General features: G+C 49.6%; 2 long non-coding RNA genes across 2 annotated transcripts in view; one reads left to right on the forward strand and one right to left on the reverse strand.

Moving 5' to 3' along the window:
* Positions 1-3,443, reverse strand: part of LOC110148559 (uncharacterized) — a 40,944-nt gene extending 37,501 nt beyond the window's left edge. The window contains exons 1-3 of the long non-coding RNA XR_002317196.2: positions 2,710-3,443; positions 2,287-2,365; positions 1,490-1,555 (exon numbers count right to left, since the gene is read on the reverse strand). This is a non-coding gene — a long non-coding RNA (uncharacterized lncRNA). The remainder of the gene's footprint in view (positions 1-1,489; positions 1,556-2,286; positions 2,366-2,709) is intronic.
* A 598-nt stretch (positions 3,444-4,041) lies between these two features.
* Positions 4,042-7,091, forward strand: LOC110148560 (uncharacterized). The gene is made up of 3 exons (XR_002317198.2): positions 4,042-4,201; positions 5,504-5,611; positions 6,649-7,091. It is a non-coding gene; the product is annotated as an uncharacterized lncRNA (long non-coding RNA).
* The last annotated feature ends 1,825 nt before the right edge of the window (positions 7,092-8,916 follow it).

The following is an 8,916-nucleotide window of genomic DNA, read 5'->3' on the forward strand; positions in this document are numbered from 1 at the left end:
TGAGTCCTGTCAGGGTAGTCCGTTCAGTGTGTCTCAACCCATCCGCCTCTCTCCAGCCCCTCGGCCCAGAGAGTGGCGCGCACTTTAGAAATGTTTGGCTGAGGCCTCTCAACAGAGGGGGGTGACAGCCTCCTCCCTGGCTCCCGCCCTGAACTCCAACAAACCATTCTCCACACTGTCGGCAGAATAAACTCAACATGCAAATCTGATCACCATCACCTCCTGATTAAAACCGCAACTGCTGTAGCCAGTTGCTCTTAGCTTAAACACCTGACTCCTTCTCCAGGAAGCCTCCCTGACGGCACACATGAGCACACTCCCGCTTCATAGCACCACATACCTCCCCCGCTGACTGCCATTCTCACGGGTGTCAGTGGACCCACCATCCAGCCTCCCTGAATCACCGCGCCCGGGGAAGCTCTCCATCACCAGTGCTCAGCCAAGAGCAAGCACTCTGAGAACACATTTGCGTTCAATGAATGAAAGCAATCCATAAACAAAGTACTGGAGCAGCCTTATCATTCACATTGTGTTTTAGGGTATGTGATCACCCAGTGCAGCACGTCTCTATTCGGCCACAAAATTTTGGCATGGCCATCTTAAATGCTGACGATGGCATGACCACTCCAATGTCATTATTCAGGGGAGAGATCTGGTTCTCAGTCTACAGAATTTCTAGGGAAATAGCCCAGCAAAAATAACTCAAGTCTGTCTCAGGGACTGGGGACCAGTCCCTGAAAATCCTGTTAGTTATCTGCATCCTTGCCTCCTGGGCACGGAAGGAGGGATGTCCCCTCTCCTGGAGTCAGGAGATGCAGTGGTGCCGTGACCATGCTAATCACTGAGGACCATTATCAGTGACGGAGCCGCCTGAGGCCATTTTGAAAGGCAGCTGCCCAGGTGAGCTGAGGCCACAGGTCCAGCCTAAACACAGAAGCTGCTAGAATCTTTCCAGGAGCCAGCCTCTTAAATCCCTCTCCCCAGCTGTACTTTGGGGTTAGGTCCCTGAAGCCCCTGCAGCAGAGACACACACAGAGGCCACTGTGGGGTCAACGTGGAGTCTGAGACCCATCCCTGCTGACACCTTAGGAGTTTCCTACCATTTCCTAAGGTTTGCCATTCTTATCTTCTTGGTTAAAATAATGATTTTCTTCCGAAGGGCAGGTAGTGCCGTTTGTGACTCTCACTTTTGGCAAAGCAACGAGGGGAAAAATAACCACACAGTCTGGAAGGAGAGGAGTCGGCCAGAGAGCGAGACTGGACCTCATTCCTCGGCATCTGGGCCACAGAGGGAGAAAATGAGGTGTTTCAGTCTCAAAACGGCCGTCATTCTGATCAACACCACAGCCGTCCTTATAAAGCTGTCCAGCCCTGAGCCAAGGCTGCAGCACCACTAGTGTCTGTGTTTTAGGGACAAGAAGACGGAAGGAGGCCCAGACTCGAGACGTCAGGCTTCTAAGCAGCAGGGCTGGGCACACAAGTTCCTTACCTGGGCATCTGGTTTGCAGTGCTCCCCCACTCCCTGGACATCCCGGCAGCTCTGGCAGGTAGAAGGCTGAGAAGTTGAGAGGGAAGGTTGAGTGGCCCCATTTTCCCCTTGGAGTGATCTCTCCAATTTCATTATCAGGGGAGAAACCTGGCTCTTAAGACTATGGAATTCTGGGGAAATAGCTCAGCAAAAAGTGGAGACTAGAGACAGCGGTGCCTGAAAATTCTGCTGGTTATCTGCATCCTGGCCTCCTGGGGATGGAAGAGGCAGCCCCCACCCCAGACATCCCCCCTCCTAGAGCTATCTCTCCAATTCCCATAGATGTCACCCTTCTCACTTACAGGAAGGTGGGGCAGTGAGGATCCCAGGGACATCATGTCCTAGCCATGGCACCTTTTTGGGAAAGTTAATTACACACCTGGAGCCTCAGTTTTCCCACCTGTAAAATGGGCTCAGGGCATCTAACTCACAGACTTTCTGGGAAGCATTTTTGCGCCTTCTCCTCTCCTAGCTTTTTTCCTCTTCTTTTGGTTCTTGGCATAAACAATCTCCACCTAGAAGCCTTCCAGCTCCCACCCTGCTCCAGACTGCTGGGTCCTTGAGCCCCTTCTCTCCTTGTAATTCCTGTCCTATGTCTGTTGCTTCCCTGAGGGTGGGGGCAGGGTCTGTCTCATTGATCCTGGGACCACCAGGGTCAGAGCCAGTGCCCAGCATGTAGTGGATGCTTCTGGCATCTCTCCAGCTAGGAGGAGGAGGAGATAAGGACATCCAAATCATCCGAGCAATGGGCCACCCACCTGAGCACGACAGTCTCCAGCGCCCTAGGGGGCACCAAGCGGGCATGGGTGTGTTTCAGGGTTGGAGGAAGTCGATAACCTGAAAGAGTGGTGCAGGGTTACAGCATGACATCACAGGTTTGGGGCTACTTACTCATTTTTTAGTTATTATTTTCTATAATTTTTTATTTTGGTATAAATTCAACAGACAGGTTGCAAGAATATAAGGGATTCCTGTGTACCCTTCACCCAAATTCACCATCACTGACACTTTGCCCTGTTCTTTCTCTCTATATATGTTTTCATGTAAATACCATATATATGTAAGTTGCAGACATTAGCCCCCTTTCTCCCTAAACACTCTGGCGTGTATTTCCCAAGAACATGACTTTCTATCACCTAAATACAATAAAATGATCCGAATCAGGAAATTTAACATCTTACCAGAATATAATACAGGCGAACCTCCAAGATGTTGCTGGCTGGACTCCAGACCACTGCAATAAAGCAAATATTGCAACAAATCATACAAATGTTTTAGTTTCCTGCTGCCTATGAAAGTTATGTTTCCACTATGCTGTAGTCTGTTAAGCAGGCAATAACATTATGTCTTAAAACACAATGTACATGCCTCAATGTAAACATATTTCATTGTTTTAACATTCTAATCACCACCTGGGCTTTCAGAGCATCATCCTCACTTTGCTGGTGGATGATCTTGCCTCAGAATTGATCTGCTGACTGATGAGGGTGGTGGCTGGGGCAATTTCTTAACATGAGACACCAGTGAGGTTGGCTGTAATGATTGACTTTGGTTAACAGTTTCTCTGGAGCATGCAGTGCTGCCCACAACAGAACTTCTTTCAAAATTGGAGTCAGTCGTCTCAAACCTGTTTTATCAACTAAGTTGCGGTTGTAGTCTAAACCTTTTGTTGTCACTTCAGCAGTCTTATCTTCACAGGAGTGGGTTCCGTCTCACAAGACCACTTCCATGTCCGTCCATAAGGATCAGCTCCTCTTCCACTCAGGTTTGATCATGAAGTTGCAGCAATTCAGCCACGTCTTTTTTTTTTTTTTTTAATTTTTATTAGTTGGAGGCTAATTACTTTACATCATTACAGTAGTTTTTGTTATACACTGAAATGAATTAGCCATGGATTTACATGTATTCCCCATCCCAGTCCCCCCTCCCACCTCCCTCTCCACCCGATCCCTCTGGGTCTTCCCAGTGCACCAGGCCCGAGCACTTGTCTCATGTACCCAACCTGAGCTGGTTATCTGTTTCACCCTAGATAATATACATGTTTCAATGCTGTTCTTTTGAAACATCCCACTCTCGCCTTCTCCCAGAGTCCACAAGTCTGTTCTATACATCTGAGTCTCTTTTTCTGTTTTGCATATAGGGTTATCGTTATCATCTTTCTAAAGTCCATATATATGTGTTAGTATACTGTAATGGTCTTTATCTTTCTGGCTTACTTCGCTCTGTATAATGGTCAGCCACGTCTTTAGACCCCACTGCTCGTTCTCTTGCTGTTCCCCCACATCTGCAGCTAATTCCTCCACTGTATTTTGAACCCCTCAAAGTTGTCCACGAGGGCTGTGTATTTTGATACTTGAGCCTCTTCCCAAGAATCACGAATGTTCTTAACGGCTGTTTCATTGTCTGCACTGAACATCTGCTATTCACTGCAGGACCGTCAAGCACGAACTGAGCTAGAGCTTTTGCCTAGTGCACTGCCTCACTGGGCACGCTTATGTCATAGAGACGGCTTCCTTCCTTCAACCTCATGAACCACTCCTGCAGCTTCCTCACCTCTCAGCCTTCGCACAACTGGAGAGAGTAGGGGTCTTGCTCTGCATTAGGCTTTGGCTTCAGGGAATGTGGCTGGTCTGATCTTCCATCCAGACTGCTCAAACTTTCTCCGTATCAGCAGTAAGGCTGTTTCACTTTCTTATCATCCATGTGTTCACTAGAGCAGCCGTTTAATTTCCTTTAGGAACATTCCCTTTGCATTCACAACTTGGCTAACGGTCTGGTGTGAGAAGACTAGCTTTTGGCCTGCCTTGGCTTTCCACGTGACTTTCTCACTAAGCTTGTTTCTAGCTTTTGATTTAAAGTGAGAGACGTTTGACTCTTCCTTCCACTTGAACACTGAGAGATCACTTCAGGGTTATTAACTGGCCTAATTTCAATATTGTGTCTCAGGAACAGGAGGCCCGAGGAGAGGGAGAGACAGGAAAACACCTGGTCATGGAGCAGTCAGAATACACACGATGTTTATGAATTAAATCTGCCTTCTAGTATGGGTGTGGTTTGTGGTGCCCAAAACAATTACAATAGTCACATCTAAGACCACTGATCACCATAACAAATATAATAATAATGAAAATGTCAGAAATACTCAGAGAATTACAAAATATGACACAGAAACAGGAAGCAAGAAAATGCTGTTGGGAAAAATGGTACGTGATAGACGCAGGGTGGGCTTCCCTGGTAGCTCAGCTGGTAGAGCATCTGCCTGCAATGCAGGAGATCCTGGTTTGATTCCTAAGTTGAGAAGATCCCCTGGAGAAGGGCAGGCAACACATGCCAGTATTCTTGGGCCTTCCTGGTAGCTCAGTCGGTAAAGAATCCGCCTGCAATGTGGGAGACCTGGGTTCAATCGCTGAGTTGGGAAGATCCCCTGGAGGAGGGCATGGCAACCCACTCCAGTATTCTGGCCTGGAGAATTCCATGGACAAAGGAGCCTGGCAGGCTACAATCCATGGGGTCACAAAGAGTCAGACACAACTGAGCGACTAAGGACAGCACACAGACGCAGGGTCACCACAAATCAGCAATTTGTAAAAAACAGAATATTCACATGGTGCAATAAAGTGAAGAGCAATAGACCAAGGCTGGCCTGTACTACTGCGGTCTCACAGTATTAATGCATTTTGTATACTCTAATATACCTCATTACTCCTACCTAACCCACAGCTCACTCTCAAGGCCATCTCAGCGACACCTCGAAGAAGGCTTTATTTCCTGGGTCCAGGACTCTCCAGAGACCAATCCCCTTCACTTTTCCCTCTATTTTAGCCAGAATCACTGAAGGAGGAAGGCAGGGTGAACATGGGGAAGGAGGCCGTGCAGAAACGAATCCTCTTCTCTGGGCTGAGGAAGCAGCCTGCGGCTCTGGCTTGCAGGTTTCCCCCAAAGGGAACTCAAATTCTTCCCTTTCCATCCATGCAGGCTCCAACGTCCTCCAACCACACGTCTTCACCTGACCTGAAGGAGCCCAGGGCTCCTGAAACTGGAGAAAGGGGCCAGGCTTACACGGACTTCTCCTGAACTAGTCTGGTCAGTTTCGCATTCATTCATTCACTCACTCATTCGTTTATCCACCTGTTCCTGGTATGATCACTTCTTGCTCGGTTATTTCTATAACAATTCACTTGTTATTGTGATGTTATCAGACACATTTACAGGGCTTTCTTTGCTATTATCCATCAGCCTTTATTAAATAGTCCAGTCCTTTACTAAAAATTGTTTTAAACATGTTACACACACTATCTCACTGACTCCTTGTGATCACTCTGAGAGATAGGAACTATTATTGTGTCTCTTGTACAGTTAAGGAAATGGAAGCACAGAGAGGTTAAGGAACTCGCCCAAAGTCACAAAGCTGGAAGAGACCCCACCAGGACTCTAACCTGGGGGCTTCTCATTCTTCAGTTAGACTCCCTTGTCTGATGATACAGATGGGGGGGCGGTGAGAGAGGCCTCCTTCTCCAGAGGATCTTCCCGACCCAGGGATCGAGCCTGGGTCTCCCACATTGTAGGCAGACGCCTCACCGTCTGAGGCACCAGGGAAGTCCTGATGGCCACACGGTTGGGGGATAAAGAGAAGCACAGGCACGTGTGAGGTGGGTCTCCCGCTGACGCTCAGAGAGGCTTCTGCAAGGCCAACTACACTCAGCAGGTGACGTGGAGCCGGGACCCCCCAGGCCCGGGGCTCTGGCGTCCGTCTGGCTGCTGTGTGTCCCAGCGCAGCAGCCAAGGCCACAGAGGGGCAGGCAGTTCTACAGGAAGGTCTGGCCAGAACCTGGTTCTGCCTCTTGTCAGCATGACTTTGGCCAAATGATTTAGGTCAGGCCTCAGTTTCTTCATCTGACAAGTGGGCCTGATAATAGTTCTTAAGTGTTGGCGTTGTTGTGAAGACAACCCACAGCATCTTAGCCGGCTCAGCTCAACAAGGGGTAGCAAATGGGGCCCTTCATTTTGACACTGCACCATGTCTGTTACCTTCCTGAAGTGAGTTGGGGGAAGACTCGGGAAAGGAGGGAGGGCAGGGGGTGGCAGTATGGTTTGAATTAAGCTGTTTGTATGCACCCCAGTTCAGTGACAAATGGCTGTAGTGACGGAGGAACATGGTTTCAATTTTCCATCTGGGAGCAGACGTCTCGTGGCTCTGCCAGCCTCGTCCGGAAGTGGGCAGGTCATCCCAGCAGCCTTGGGAGCCAGGGACGGTGGCTCTCCACCCGCATGCCCACTCCCAGCCAGACTGCCCTGCAACCAGGCTGGTGGGGGAGGAAAACTGTCCTTGCCGACCCCACTCGGGCCTCTCTGGATCTTCTCACTATCCCTGGACAAAGTGCTGGGCCACACTGGGCCTGTTTCCTCATTGGTAAATGGGGTATTGTGGGGTTGTGGTGAGGAATAAACAGGGGATGCCCGTGAAGTGTAAGGAGTTTTCCAGCCACCCACTCCTATAAGGAAACTTGACCTTTCGACCTCAAGTCCTGCCCCACGTCTAGTAAACTTGGTAGAATAAAATCAGTCATTCGGGGAAAAGCATCCTGGTTTTCACTATTGTTTCAAGTTTAAATTGGTTCATTCAGAAGGCCCTGCTTCTCCTTGAGGTGACATTTAATGGCCTTTAAAAATGGAATCAGAGCCCAGTCCTCCTTGGCTCAGGTCCCCCTCGCGTCCCGTTCCTCTAGAGTTGAATCCCAGTCCTTCCCACGGCCTCATGGCCGCTCTGACCCACCTTGGACTCCGGCCTCCCCTGCCCCTGCCCTCCCTCCCTCCGGCCTTGGTGGGGTCCCTCAGACCAGGCACTCTGACTCCCCAGCACCCTGGAGCTCGCTGCTGCCTCCGCCTGGGACGCTCTGCCCCCCATCACCCGTGTGGCTCCTCCCCTCTTTATGGCACCTTCCTGACCACTCAGGGTAGAACATCGACAGCCCCTGCCTCAGTGCTCCCCACCCCCTTCACAGTTCATCTTGATAGCACTTCTCACCAGCTGACATACAACGTGTGTAACTTCACGCCTGCCTTCCCTACATGAAAGCAAGCTCCATGTGGGAACAGACACATTTGTATCTGTTGTTTCTTCATCAGTGGTGTCTCCAGGACCCAGACAGTGCCTAGCACAGAGCAAGTGTTCAATTCTGAATGTCACATTGATGGAGGGATGGATGGACAGTGGATAGCCAGATGGTAGATGACAGATGGACAGACTGTAGATGGTGGATGACAGATGAAGGGTGGGTGGGTGGATGAATGGATGGGCAGATGAGTAGATGGTAGATGATGAATGGATGCATGGGTGACTGTCTTCAATCTGCAGGCTGGGGAATTCTGCAAGTTTTGGAAGGAAGTGGGAAACAAGGCCCTTCTCCACTCCAGTTCCCAGAACTGATCTGGGGGTTTCCCCTCTGTCCCCACCTGACTCTAGCACAACGAGAGGCAGGCAAAGACGGCTCTTCACGGCACCCAGAACTTATTTGAGCAAAAAAGGGACCATTACAAGAACACTGTAGATCCCACAGACTCTCAAGGAGAGCTGGAGGGACAGGCGGGAGCATTCTGTAGCCACAGATCACTCCACAGAAAGGCCTGGTGGGGGTGGGACCTACCTGTTGGGTGGCTGCCTTGCGGTCCGATGGGACTGGAGTCCAGACACTCCTGTTAGGCCCCAAAACACAGGCAACCCAGTCCACTTTGAACTGCAGATAAACAATAGTATTTTAGTAAAGGTATGCTGTATACAATAGTTTACTGTTCTTATTTTGTCTAAATCTGGCACCCCTACCTGCTGTCCCTGAAGCCCCTACAGCTCCCCTGAGAAAAGTCTCTAGACACAAGCTTCCTTGCATCAGAGGATCCCAATTTGAAGTCATACAAACACATCCTGGTTGTGCACCTAGCTGCAAGGGATTCTGGGAAAGCCACTGTCTCCAAGCTTCTACAGCAAGAGGGGGCTCCTCCTCCTGGGGTTGGGGACTTTATCAGACCACGGTCAGCAGCTAGGTTTGGGCTACTCTCCTGTTATGTGGAGAGCCTGGGCAGGGTGAAGAACCAGATTCTGCCCAAATCTGTTGTGTGGTCCATGAGATTTAGCTTTTGAGATCTGAGCATTTTTTTTCCTCAACCCATTTTCTCCACTAAATATGTCTATTTAGACACAATCTCCACTAAAAGGAAGTAGGGTTCCTTGGAGAAACGGCTGATTCCAGGATTAGGGCAAATTAAGTACAAGGCAAGCCAGGAACACCATGTGCCAGAAGGCTGAGCCAAAATTGATGGGGCTGTGTCAGAAGGACACAGGGCCAGCTGGAAGGGGCTCCTGCTGCTCAAATCTGGGATGACTTGAGCATGAA

This window comes from Odocoileus virginianus, chromosome 20 (genome assembly GCF_023699985.2).
Source record: "Odocoileus virginianus isolate 20LAN1187 ecotype Illinois chromosome 20, Ovbor_1.2, whole genome shotgun sequence".
Taxonomy (NCBI): domain Eukaryota; kingdom Metazoa; phylum Chordata; class Mammalia; order Artiodactyla; family Cervidae; genus Odocoileus; species Odocoileus virginianus.